The sequence below is a fragment of the Emys orbicularis genome, chromosome 1 (assembly GCF_028017835.1).
Source record: "Emys orbicularis isolate rEmyOrb1 chromosome 1, rEmyOrb1.hap1, whole genome shotgun sequence".
Classification (NCBI taxonomy): Eukaryota; Metazoa; Chordata; order Testudines; family Emydidae; genus Emys; species Emys orbicularis.
Window position 1 is genome coordinate 85945551 of NC_088683.1, and position 12315 is coordinate 85957865.

Consider the following 12315-nt stretch of genomic DNA (forward strand, 5'->3'; position numbering starts at 1 on the left):
GTTTTTTGTCCTTAAAGTGGAATGCCATTCTACTGCCAACTGAAAACAAAGTATAGTCCTAATTGATTGTAAAACTGGTACAACCAATTTAAGTACATTTTCACTCTTATCACTGGGGGAAAAAAACTCTTTATCATGTAGAAAATAAATAAAATATTTAGATGCTAATATAGCACCAGACGCTACTTTGTATAAAGAATCCTCCCAAAGGTGTGGGTTGTTGGTTTTTGTTTATTTGTTTGTTTTTTAAATTACTAATTATATTTGTGAGGCGGTTTCTAAAAGAATCAATAACTTTGTAATGCTTTTTTATTTATTTATTTTATTTTTTAAATGTGTGGTCACTTGTAAAGTCTGGCATTTTGATCTCTAGTAATCCATGTTTAAAGAAAATAATAGCATTATCAGAGTGGGAGGCTGAGCGGTTTGGTTTTGACAGGCCACCCTAATCTAGATATTTTAGCCAAAGGAAGTCATGCAGTCCTGAAGTGTTTCTTCTGCATTCTAGCCCTAACTACAGGGGAAACACAGAGCTAATCAACTTCCGATTTCTATTGCTGCTGATGAACTTAAGCAACCAGAACTGCATTTACTATTTCCAGTTATTGCTTTATATTTAAAGAAAACACCAAGATGAGCACATGCGTTAAATGGATTAACCACATGATCATCTTGATGTTGCTCTCATCGTTTCCTGCCCCATCTCCTCCTGATTGTCATTCTAACTCATTGCTTCATGTCTATACTTCCTTTGGCCAGGAGGGATCTATGAAGGGACTTAGGCATAGCATCACTGAACGTTGCGGCATCTAACTTTTCAGCACCTAGAAAAGCACACAAACAACACTGTGATCCAGAAAGCTTAGTTAGACACCTAGCCTCCCTATATAGTGTTTGAGGAGACATGGGTGCCTAAGAATGTGATCCACAAAAGGCAACACACTAGGTGCAGAGCCACCTAAGGTAGCCAATGGGAGATGCTAAGGAAAGGGTGATAGGTGCTGGGGGACTGCTCTAACCACGGGATTATAGAGTCATTCTTGCTTGCTCTCTCTCAGCCCCAATGACTATTCCACTGTGGATACTTAAATGGACTTTGGGCCAGAGCAAGAGAGAGAGAGGAAACTAGTCCAGTAATTAGGGCAGCCACCTGAGGTAGGAGACCCTTAGCTCCAGTCCTCCAGTTCCTGTCACTTTCACTGGTTAGCCACCATGGAACAGCTTCAACAGGAGAGACTGAGGGAGTCCCATAGCACAGCGTGCCTGAGATGTGGGAGAAGCCTGTTTAAATCCTTTCTCCCCTCTGATAGAAAGGGGGGAAAGTAAATCTGGGTCATCCACATCCCAGGTGAGGGTTCTAATCATTGGGCTAAGTTGGGCCCCATCACTACCTTCAGCCATTTTGAATGGCATCTGATCCCATAGGAGTGTTCAGAGGCTACCTACTGGACCAGGCCTCATGCATGACTATGAATACCTATCTTCCCCAAGGCTGTGATTTGCCCTGGGACTTAGGTGTGAGCTACCTAGAGGGAGGCAGCAGCCTTTGTCCCCGGAGGCAGAAACAATCCCTTATGGAACGTCTACCCTGAAAACTGAGGCGTTGAATGAGTTTAGGCACCTACAGAGTTTGGCTGGGGTTTTGTGGATTGCAGTGGAACCTAAAACTGGGACTTAAGCATGTAAGTACCTTTGTGGATCTGGGCCTAAGCTCTTTGGGGCAAAGACGATGGGTAAAATCCTGGCATGACTGACGTCAGTGAGCTTTGCTATTGACTTCAGTGCGATCAGGATTTTGCCCTATGAATTTCTCCCTCTTCTGTGAAGTGCCTGTGACACTTCTGGGTACTATACAATAAATCAAAGTAATAGTTTGCATCATGCCAAGGAAGGCACAGGTCCAGTCAGACGTTTTTTTGTTTGTTTTTTTTAAAATTTTCAAATGTATGCACATTAAATACAGATGTGAGGCTTCCAGTGATGTGACATTGCAGGTCTCAGTGTTTGGTCACCACAGGCCTGGATAATATGATTTCTATGTTCTGTATACATCTGAGAGAAACAAGCAGGCAACCAGAAAAGTAGGAAATTGTGAAGGGAGGCTTTCAGAGACCACATGGCTCTGCTCTGAAGAGTGACTGTATAAATGGATCCTGAGGTTGCTTGTTTATTGTCGTCCATGATTCCATGTCAGTTTTGCTCTGTTTACAAATATTGCATTTCCTCACTACCAGCCCTACAAACTCTCCGTGGTATCTGAAAGCCTGACAAACATCTCAGTTGCACTTTAGGTACAATTATAATATACTGCTTCCAGGTCACTGTTGTTGCTGCACACAAGAAGAAAGAACTTGTCCATTTGTATGACTGTCTCAATAAAATACACTAATGTGTAAATGATATATTGGTACACCAGTTTGAGTCAAGTAGTAGTGATTTTATTAATCTTAATGTCTATTCTTGAAAAACTGACAAATCTGTACATGTATGTGGGGTAACAACATTCACCTGAATTTATGGAAGTGTTAGAGTAAGGTGCTATTTAGCCATTATTTTAAAATAATTTAAATGCCTCACATTGAAATCATCCCAGAAAATGGGCATGCCACTTTTTCGGGGCTTACTACTTTCAAATATTCTTTTAGATTTGCTAACAGACTGCCTCTTCAGAAATGCTACCTATGTGATAAAATATATTTTATCAGTATATATTTTAACTCTTTTTAAACACTTCTCAAACCCAGTATATCTTGAAGCCTTCCTTTTAGGTTGTAATGTGTCCTGGGCCCACATAAAGTATTAACTTTGCTGTAAGCCATACATCAGTGAAAGAATTGAAGGAAAAAAGGTATGGAGGTTTTTTGGGTTTTTTTTTTTTTTTTAGTCAGTCTCATCTCAATAATGCAAAATACGCCTAGCACATGCAGTATATTAACTCTAACCAGTAATACTTTGGTTTATATATTCTTAGCCTTGTCGCAGATACTTGTCGCAGATATTTCCAGAGTACAGTCTCCAACAAATAGCTGAGAAAAGTTTCCATAAACAACTTCAAATCTGCTTAATTGTCTGAGTGATTTAAACTACTTACAAATCAGATTTTTCAGAACAAGGTGGCAAAATTTTCAGGAGCAGCTGCAGCAGCTGCTATTTTTGTTTCTTAAAGGAGAGTCATCAGCATTCAGAGCAGATGGTAGCAGGCTTGCTGTGACTGCCTACATCTTCAAGGCAACACATTCTGGTAATACAGCCGCTCTTTTCTTTAATCCCTATTGCAGTCCCCAGATACAATATGTGCTGCAAACTGAGTTTAAAAAATAAATTGGGTTATAAAAAGCAAGCACCTGTCATCACTCAAGCACACATGATGTCTGACACCTATCCTCACTCAGAAGAAAGTACTTTGATGACATGTGACAAGAAATTACATTAAATCACACTTGGATCTATGGATTATAGGCTCCTGTTGTTTATTACATTTTCAAATATCTAGATAAAACAGGGACTCTTGAGAGAGAAGGGTTCATATTTAATAAGATACTATTATTAACAATAAACAGTAAGTATTGGTTTGTATATGGCATCTGAAGTACAGTAAATACACTGTAAAAATACCAATATATTTGTTGAGATGGGTCCTAGTTTACCAATATTACTCTTATATGAGAGTTTTTTTCTTTGTTTCAAGTTTTATGCAGCTGTTCAAATGAGGTGCAAAGTAGGTAACTGTGTATAATACTGTCTACGTTACAGCTCTATGTGTGGTATTTTGATGTGGCTGAGCCCATACTTACAGATCGAAGTCAATACCTCCACTGAGTAATGAGTCCAAATGTTTGTTACAACAACCCCAACAGATTTCAAGTAAGTAGATTAAAAAAAAAAGTAATAAAAAGATCCGTTAGGACTAAATATTGTTGTTAATCATTTAGAGAAACTCATTAGTGATAGACCCCCCCAAAAAAACCATGACATTTGGTCCCATCCTGTGTACTTCTGAGCACCTTCAATTCCCATTAAAGTCCACAGAAGCTGGGCAAGTGCAGCACTTCACAGGATGAAATGCAAAGTGTATTGTAGTGATAGTTCACAAAATATAAATTGATTGATAGTACAACTAACCTACTGCCCCATGTTCAAATATGAAACACACAATCATTATTCAATTGCATGGAGGGGAAGAATGCAATAAATACTACTACTAGTGGTCCTATTTATTAACACTTGGAGAGTTTTACATCTTCAAAGAATTATGTAAACAATACATAATGTGATGATCAGAAGACACAGGAAATTACATACAGCCTTCTAATTAAGAAACAAGCAAGTGGCAAGGTTTTTTTTGAAAGTTTATCCCCTCGTGTGCTATTATGAGATCATATTTATTAAAGTTATGTAGCATGTAGATACGGAATCCTTTGGGGAATCTTTGTTACTGATTTTTTTCCAGATATCATGTATCAGGCTAAACACAATATATTGCTTTCTGCTTCCAAAAGAGGAGTTTATAAATGAAACTATATTCTGGATACAAGTTTGGTTTCAACAAAAATTCTCTTCACATATATAAGCTCCCCACCAAAATCAGTTTGAAGTTTTGAGTGGGTTTCTATGATGGGTTTCTATAGTGAAAACTAGCCTGTTTTTGTTAAATGTGGCTCTAAAAAGTTAGACATGGAAGGTGAGGTAATATCTTGCACTGGACCAACTTCTGTTGGTCCAAAGAAGAGCTCTGTATAAGCTCATCCTCTCACCAACAGAAGTTGGTGCAATAAAATATATTCCCTCACCTACCTTGTCTCTAATATCCTGGGACCAACATGGCTACAACAACCTTGCATGTTCTAAAAAGTTAACAGGAGACAGCAGGAGACTAGAAGAGTTTAAAATAGGAAGCTTAGAATGTTTGTTGAATGTCTTAGGGAGAATCTGAGAAGTTGGCTAACAAATTTCTCTTGAAGCAACTATGTGTGTAATGTATCAAAGGGGTAGCCGTGTTAGTCTGGATCTGTAAAAGCAGCAAAGAGTCCTGTGGCACCTTATAGACTAACAGACGTATAGGAGCATGAGCACGAAAGCTCATGCTCCTATACGTCTGTTAGTCTATAAGGTGCCACAGGACTCTTTGCTGCTTTTATGTGTGTAATGAAATTTTGTACTAACATAAATAAAATAAGAATAACTTGCTGAAAATAGGTCTCTCAAGTACAAGACCCTCCCCAAGTAGCAAAAAATATCTTTTAAAATTGGACAGTCTAACTAATTTAATCTAATAGTAGTAGTATCAACTAGCCTGTAAACAGAATTTTGAAGCAGCAGTGGAGAGCCATTCCTCCTAGAACAATTTTCTTGTTATATGTGGTATTTATATTTAATACTATTGCAGAAGCCAATTTAAGATGTTTATTCCCAGGCAATGTATTAGTCAATAGGAAATGCTGAAGGGAGATCTAAAAACAGTGACTGGAGGCTAAATTGATTTGCAATGTTACTAAAGAAAGGAAGAACAGTCAAAAGACTGGGAAATTGCTTTCTCTAGGTCCAACCATTATGGCATTTTATAACTGAAGAGCAACCCCAAATTGTTCCTTGTGACCTTGATCCCGCATCTGTGTCTTATAGGCAGACTAATGGGCCCGAGCAAAGCCCTATTGACTTCACTCCTAGCAGTATCAAAAAAAGAGAAAGTATGGACATGTATGGAATTTTTTACCTGACTGGTGTTGAAGGGCTACTATCTTAGGGGAAGTTATCACCATCTATCTCTGTGCATGGGGTATAAAGATCCCACCCTCAGCTACTCCATAGGGGGTGTGTATGAAGATTCTGCTACTGCCTGCTCTCTCTACTCCTTCCAAAGGGTGAGATGAAAATTCCATTGCTGGTGAAGAAGTATATAGTAGTGGCTGCCTCAGTGGCCTACATCTCAAGACAAGGCTGCTGCTGTGAAGAGGCAGCAGGTTCGTGGCTTAGTGCTTCCAACCCATTGCCCAAGAGCACCGTGACAATCTTGTGCCCCTACCAATCACAAAACACTCGGGTGATTTGACATGCACACAAAGGTGAGAAATAAAAACATACTAGGGCTAATATATATAAAATTTGAAAATGGTCAGTAAGCTAAAAATAACTAAGTAGAAATAATAAATGGGAAAGGGCTATGCAAACAAATGGGGGGGGGGGGTGTTCAGAACTAGGAAAGGGTTCAAAATAATTTATAACAAATTAAGCAATGAATAGAAAAATGAAAAAATTAAGAACTAATAGTGGCCAGCCAGAGAGGCAGTGCTCTTTTTATAGACATATAAAAACATAAAATTATATAGAATATATAAAAATATATTAAAAACAAACAAACAAAAACCAACAATGACATAAACCCAATGGAACTAACCAAAGATGTCAGTTGTTACTCTGATCCCTTTGTTAGTATGCTATATCCTTTTCTCACACCTTCATTTCCTTTAGGCCCCAGTACTGCCAGGAGTCCCTTGCAGGTGCACCCACAAGCCTGCAGAGAGTTTGTTTGATTGTAATAGGACTCCATCTGATCACTGGAGTCTCCCTGCAAAGATCTAGTTGCAGGTGTGACACTGCACCCCATATTCATCATAGTAATGTTGTTATGATTATGACATAATTAGGATGAATTTTTTACAAGATAAGTCATGAGGTGTAATTGAAAATGTTATGATTTGATTAATATGATTATCCTATTTGTATGCATGTATAATTTTTGTATCTGAATTTATGAATATTGACTACATATCTGTATTTCAAATGTAGTTACACCTGGGTAATGCCCACTGACAAGATGTTTTCAGTCTAGATAGCTGGTTGTGAATGGCCTAATCCAGGAAATGGGCCATTAGGAAAAACAATAGACCTTAGGAGAAGCTTATCCCCTACCCGGTGAGCCTTCCTGAGAATGTTACAGACAGCCTGTAAGTAATGGCTGCTATGACTCTACAAGGACATGTGACAAGACCATATGATGCTGGACTCCCATCATGGGATGTCAGTATTTTTCCACAAACTGGTCTGGGAACCAAACTTTGAAACAAAAGGGTTCCTACCATAGGCTAAAGCTATATAAAGCAGGGAGTGACATCATCTGGGATTCTTCACTCCCCACACAAGAAGACTCCTAGAAACCCGAGGAACTGGGGGAAGTGCTGGACCCAGGCTAAAGGAATTTCTAGCCTGTGTATGAAACACCTGGGGATTCCAAGCTGCAAAGCAAGTGTAGCTTGTGCCTTAAGAATCTACAAATCTGCCTGTACCATCAGTTAGGGTGAGAATCTGCTATTCATATACAATCTATGTAGTATATTAAGTTTAGGTTGTGCTTTTGTTTATTTGCTAGGTAATCTGCTTTGATCTGTTTGCTATCATTTATAATCAATTAAAATCTATTTTTTGTAGTTAATCAACTTATTTTATGTTTTAATCCAAACCAGTGAACTTTGACTGGAGTGCTTGGGGAAAATCTCTGCTTGGTCACCACAAGTGTGCGTTGTTCTCTTCACAGTGAGGGAGAGGCGGACCGGGTGTTAAACCCATATACTGGCCAGATTTGACCAGGGTAGGATGGTACTGCTCTCGGGTCCCTAGGCTGGGAAGCTGGTGGTTAGAGAGCCTGCGTGTAACTACAGCTGGGTATGTCCCTATCTGTGTGAATGCTGGTGAAAGTGCAGGCTGTAGGGCTTTGCAGCTTGTCACAGCAGCACAGTGTGAAAGGGAGCCCAGGCTGGTGGGTCAGAGGGCTCAGTGGTACCCCAGTTCTAGGTGGCACCCTGGGGGGGAACCCATCACAGTGGCGTAGTTGGCAGGATTAAATGCACAGCTTGTTGTCTGAGAGAGCACTTCATACACTGGTGGTGATTTTAAGTGAGTTCTAAGTGTGGTGGCTTGAGATCAGTCAAAGAGGTTACCAGTTTGTTATTTTCTGTTTGCTTATTTGGGGAAAGGGAAGTAGGGACAGAAAAGCAGCAAAATGAGTGAAAGTGAAACTAGTAAGAAGCTGGAGCTGTGCAAATTGCAGGCAGAAGAGAGGGGGAAAGAACACATGAGACTTATGGAATTAAAACGGCTGGAAATTGAGACACAGAATGCCAGACAAGAAGCTGCACACCAAAGGGCCATGGAACTGCAAGCCAAAGAAATGGAGAAGGAAAGAGAGAAAGCACCAGCTGGACTTGATAGAGAGGCAGAACCCCCCCACCACCACCACCACCAGGGAGTCCTACCTCTCCAAAAATCCACAAATGGGAATGGTTGTGTCCTGCATACAGCGAGATGGGATATTGCTGAATATTTTATCACCTTTGCGAGGCTGTATGTATTTCATGAGATTCCTGAGGACCAAAAGATGTCCACTTTGGTTGCAAAGTTGTCTGGGAGAGCTCTGGCTATATTCAACAAGATGGCAATTAGAGATGCTTCAGATTATGGTAAATTAAAGAAAATGGTTTTAAAACAGTATCAGAGGGGTAGCCATGTTAGTCTGGATCTGTAAAAGCAGCAAAGAGTCCTGTGGCACCTTATAGACTAACAGACGTATTGGAGCATGAGCTTTCGTGGGTGAATACATCCGACAAAGTGGGTATTCATCCACAAAAGCTCATGCTCCAATACGTCTGTTAGTCTATAAGGTGCCACAGGACTCTTTGCTGGTTTTAAAACAGTTTCAGATTACACCTGTAACATATAGAGTATAATTTTGAAGCCTTAAGAGGGGTGCTGGGATGAGTAATGTGGCATATGTAAACCAGATGAAAGATTTGATGGAAAAGTGGGTAAAGGGAAAAGGAGTTACAAGCTTTGAAGGAATGTGTGATCTTGTTGCTCAGAAACATTTCCTGAGTATATGTAGTGATGATGTGAAACAGTGTTTATGGGATAAAAAGGTGAAAACTGTTGATGAACTGGCTACTCTAGTTGATCAATTTGAGCAAACTCAAGCATCTATTGCAAACAAGCCACAGACAGAGGGATTTAAACCTGGTGGGAAGCATGGTTTCCGTTTTACCCCTGGGAAGAAGATGGGGGGGCTGGGCACTCACCTCCCCAAATCCATTCCTCTAGTTCTTGTCCCAAATCTGTAAAAACAGAGGAACCCAGAAGGTGCTATCACTGTAATTGCACTGAACGCCTGAGAAATAAATGTCCTGTGCTGGGAGGGAACAGGCAGCAAGCAACTCATGTGAATGCTGCTACCCAGAGCACAGAGGCACCTCAGGCAATTGCCACTTATCATACAGGGTTTGTAAAAGTAGCCTCTCCACAGCCAGGCATGAAGCACATGAAGGCTGTCAGGATTAATGGCAAGGAATGCCTTGGGTTGGAAGACACAGGGGCAGAAATTTCTGTGGTTAGAAGGAATGTTGTACAGGAAAGTGACTTATTGTGAGGACAGATGGCAGAACTTTTAATAGTAGGAGGTTACAAAATCCTTGTGCCTTTGGCTAAAGTGCACATAGAAACTGAGGATTTGGAAATGGAAGCTGTATTGGCTGTGGTAAATGATAACCTGATTGCCTTGTTCCTGGGGAATGATTTCTTCCGTCTAGCTTGGGCTGTCAAGGAGAAATTTTATGCTGGAACCCCAGAGAGAAAGGGTAAAATCTCAGGAACTACTGGAGGAATGGGAGAGTGTCTCTTTAATTCCTCCGCAGCAGTGGAACACTGTATGCTTCCAGGGGTGGGTGTGGTTGAGACCAGCTCCTGCTGCCATCTCCTGGGGGGTAGGGGAGTGTGTTGCCTGTCAGTGAGAAAACTGTCCAGGTTGCTGGCTGCCAGCAGGTTAGCAAGGGACAGACCTCACTCTAGGGTGCATAGAGAGATGTGTCTTAGCCCTGGTCTACACTGGGGAGGGGGGGAGGGTCGACCTAAGATACACTGACTTCAGCTACGCGAATAGCGTAGCTGAAGTCGGCGTATCTTAGGTCGATTTACCTGGCTGTGAGGATGGCGGCGAGTCGACTACTGCCGCTCCCCCATTGACTCCGCTTCCGCCTCTTGCCAGCTGGAATTCCGGAGTCGACGGGGAGCGCATTCGGGGATCAATTTATCCGCGTGTAGACGAGACGCAATAAATCGATCCCCGATAGATCGATCCCTACCCACCGATCCGGTGGGTAGTGAAGACCTGCCCCTAGGGAAGACCAGTGAAGGGTGATGGAATCATAGAGACCACTGAGGTGGGTGAGGGATCCATTGATTCTGTAATTGGCGGCAAACCCAACTCAGAGAGGGAGGAGGGTATACTGCTTGCCAGTGAAAGAACTGTTCCGGCTGTGAGCCCTTCACAGTTGAACAGGGGACAGATCCCACTCTAGAGAACACAGAAGTGTGTGTCTTAGATGGCCCAGAGAAGGAAGCTGAGAGAGAATTGGTGGGAGTACAGGAATGTCTCCTCACTGATTACATGGGAGGGTTGTCCCGGACAGAACAGCTGTCCCAGCATCTGTGGACCTAGGCACCCAGGTTTTGAAAGGGAGCCGTGTAACTGATCTCCCAGAGGGAAGCAGTCACACAATTAACCACTTGGGGATAGAGAGAGGGGTGACTGAGGGTATTCCAATGCTGGTCCCACTTTTGCAAAATGCTGTTCCTGATGTACTTGTGGAAACTAACTCTGTCTCTTTAAGACAGGATTGGAATCCTGCTGAATCCTACTGAAGACTTAGCAGATTCTGGTTCTTAGATTGTTGTCTCCCTAAGTGCTTATACAACACCTACCACACTTTGGATGCTAATGTAATATACATAATAATATATGAATATCACACTAGCATATGGGCAATTGTGCTGTGAAGACAGACTACTGTGGCTGACAGCAGCTGTGAATCATTGGAATCCAGAAGGGAAAGTCCTGGACACTAGGCTTTGAGAAGTTTTGGAGGCATGGGAGCCAACAGAGACTGAATGGGTTGGGCTGAGGGAGACTGACAGGCAGAGAAAGCCAGCCTCTTTTTAGCCAATCAGGGTCCTAAAGGAATATAAAGAATGGCAGAAAATAGGCATTACCCCATCCTCTCATTCAGACTTGGAGATGCAATCATGCCACATTTATGCATCACTTCCCTCTTCTTCCCTTTCAGATGTAACCCTGTCAGAAAGTTTTAGTACTAGAATGCAGATACCATTCCCAGTCTCCTGTGTGCATAATCATTTCAGTGCCACAGCCACTCTTCCCATTACTTGGGAAACAATGATCATTCATTAAAACTTTTTTTTAAAAAAAAAGGAAATTCCCAGCATTTTTGGTGCTTGTTTTTTGTTTGTTTTATTTTAAGACAAGGTTGCTAAATTCATCTCCACTCACAAAAACAGTTGTGAAAGAACATTGCAGTTATATATTAAAAAACAAAACAAAACAAAAAACCCTGAACACCCTAAAGTGAGTTTGTCCATAAATATGAATTCTCATTATAGTCTCTTTGTAAATTTAGTAATACCAAACTAACTCTGGAATAGGGAGCCTTAGTTCTGTCTATCTCAGTTTAAAAGGGGCACTTTGAGTTAAAAGTCATGTGTTGTGAGGAAACATTTTGTCTTGCCTATGGACTCCATCCTACAATGCAGAAAGGGGCTCTGCTGCACACGTGCAATTGCAGGCTCACTGATGGCCCAGATCCTGCAAAGACAAGTGCTTAACTACATGCCCTGAATAGCCTCATTGTAGTCAATGGGACTACTCACAGTGAGTAAAGTTAAGCATGTGTGTGTCCTACAGAATTAGAGCCTGTATTACTAATAATGACACCTTAGATTTTTAAAACTGAAAGAATTAAAAAAAAAAACAATTTACTTTTCACTTATGTTTACTTTTTTGAATTTCCCTCAATTTGGACAATCAAGTCAGTTTCACCTTTGTTTACAGTCTGTTTAATTTGTACATTTTCAGTACTGCATTATTTGAGTTGTAATCACTGTAGAAAGATGTTTGTTTAAAAAAACAATTTCCATTGTAATAAAACAATATAGCAACATTTGTAATAAAGGTAGATTTTTCTTAATTTGTGCAAAATGTAAACATGGAGCCAAACTGTTCCCTTCCAATGGATTTTTGATATTATAATTATATTTCTATAGATATTACAGTTTGCTATAGATTAAAATTAAATGACTGTACTTTAATGCATATGCACAATGGGGCAGAGTTAAAGTTACATGTTCAGCCTCAACTATCACAGTTCTGACTTTTGAGCATTTTAAATAGTAATTTGTTTCATGGATGGACATATGAGCGCTGTAACAATCAAGTTGGCTGTTAAGGTCAAAGACCAATGTCACCCCCGACCTGCAGAA

General features: G+C 40.7%; 1 protein-coding gene across 1 annotated transcript in view; it reads left to right on the forward strand.

Annotated features, from left to right (window-relative positions):
* Nucleotides 1–8399: 8399 nt before the first annotated feature.
* Nucleotides 8400–12315, forward strand: part of CRADD (CASP2 and RIPK1 domain containing adaptor with death domain) — a 115260-nt gene continuing 111344 nt past the window's right edge. Inside the window, exon 1 of the mRNA XM_065414216.1 lies at nt 8400–8453. The gene's annotated coding sequence lies outside the window, so the exon portion shown is untranslated. The remainder of the gene's footprint in view (nt 8454–12315) is intronic.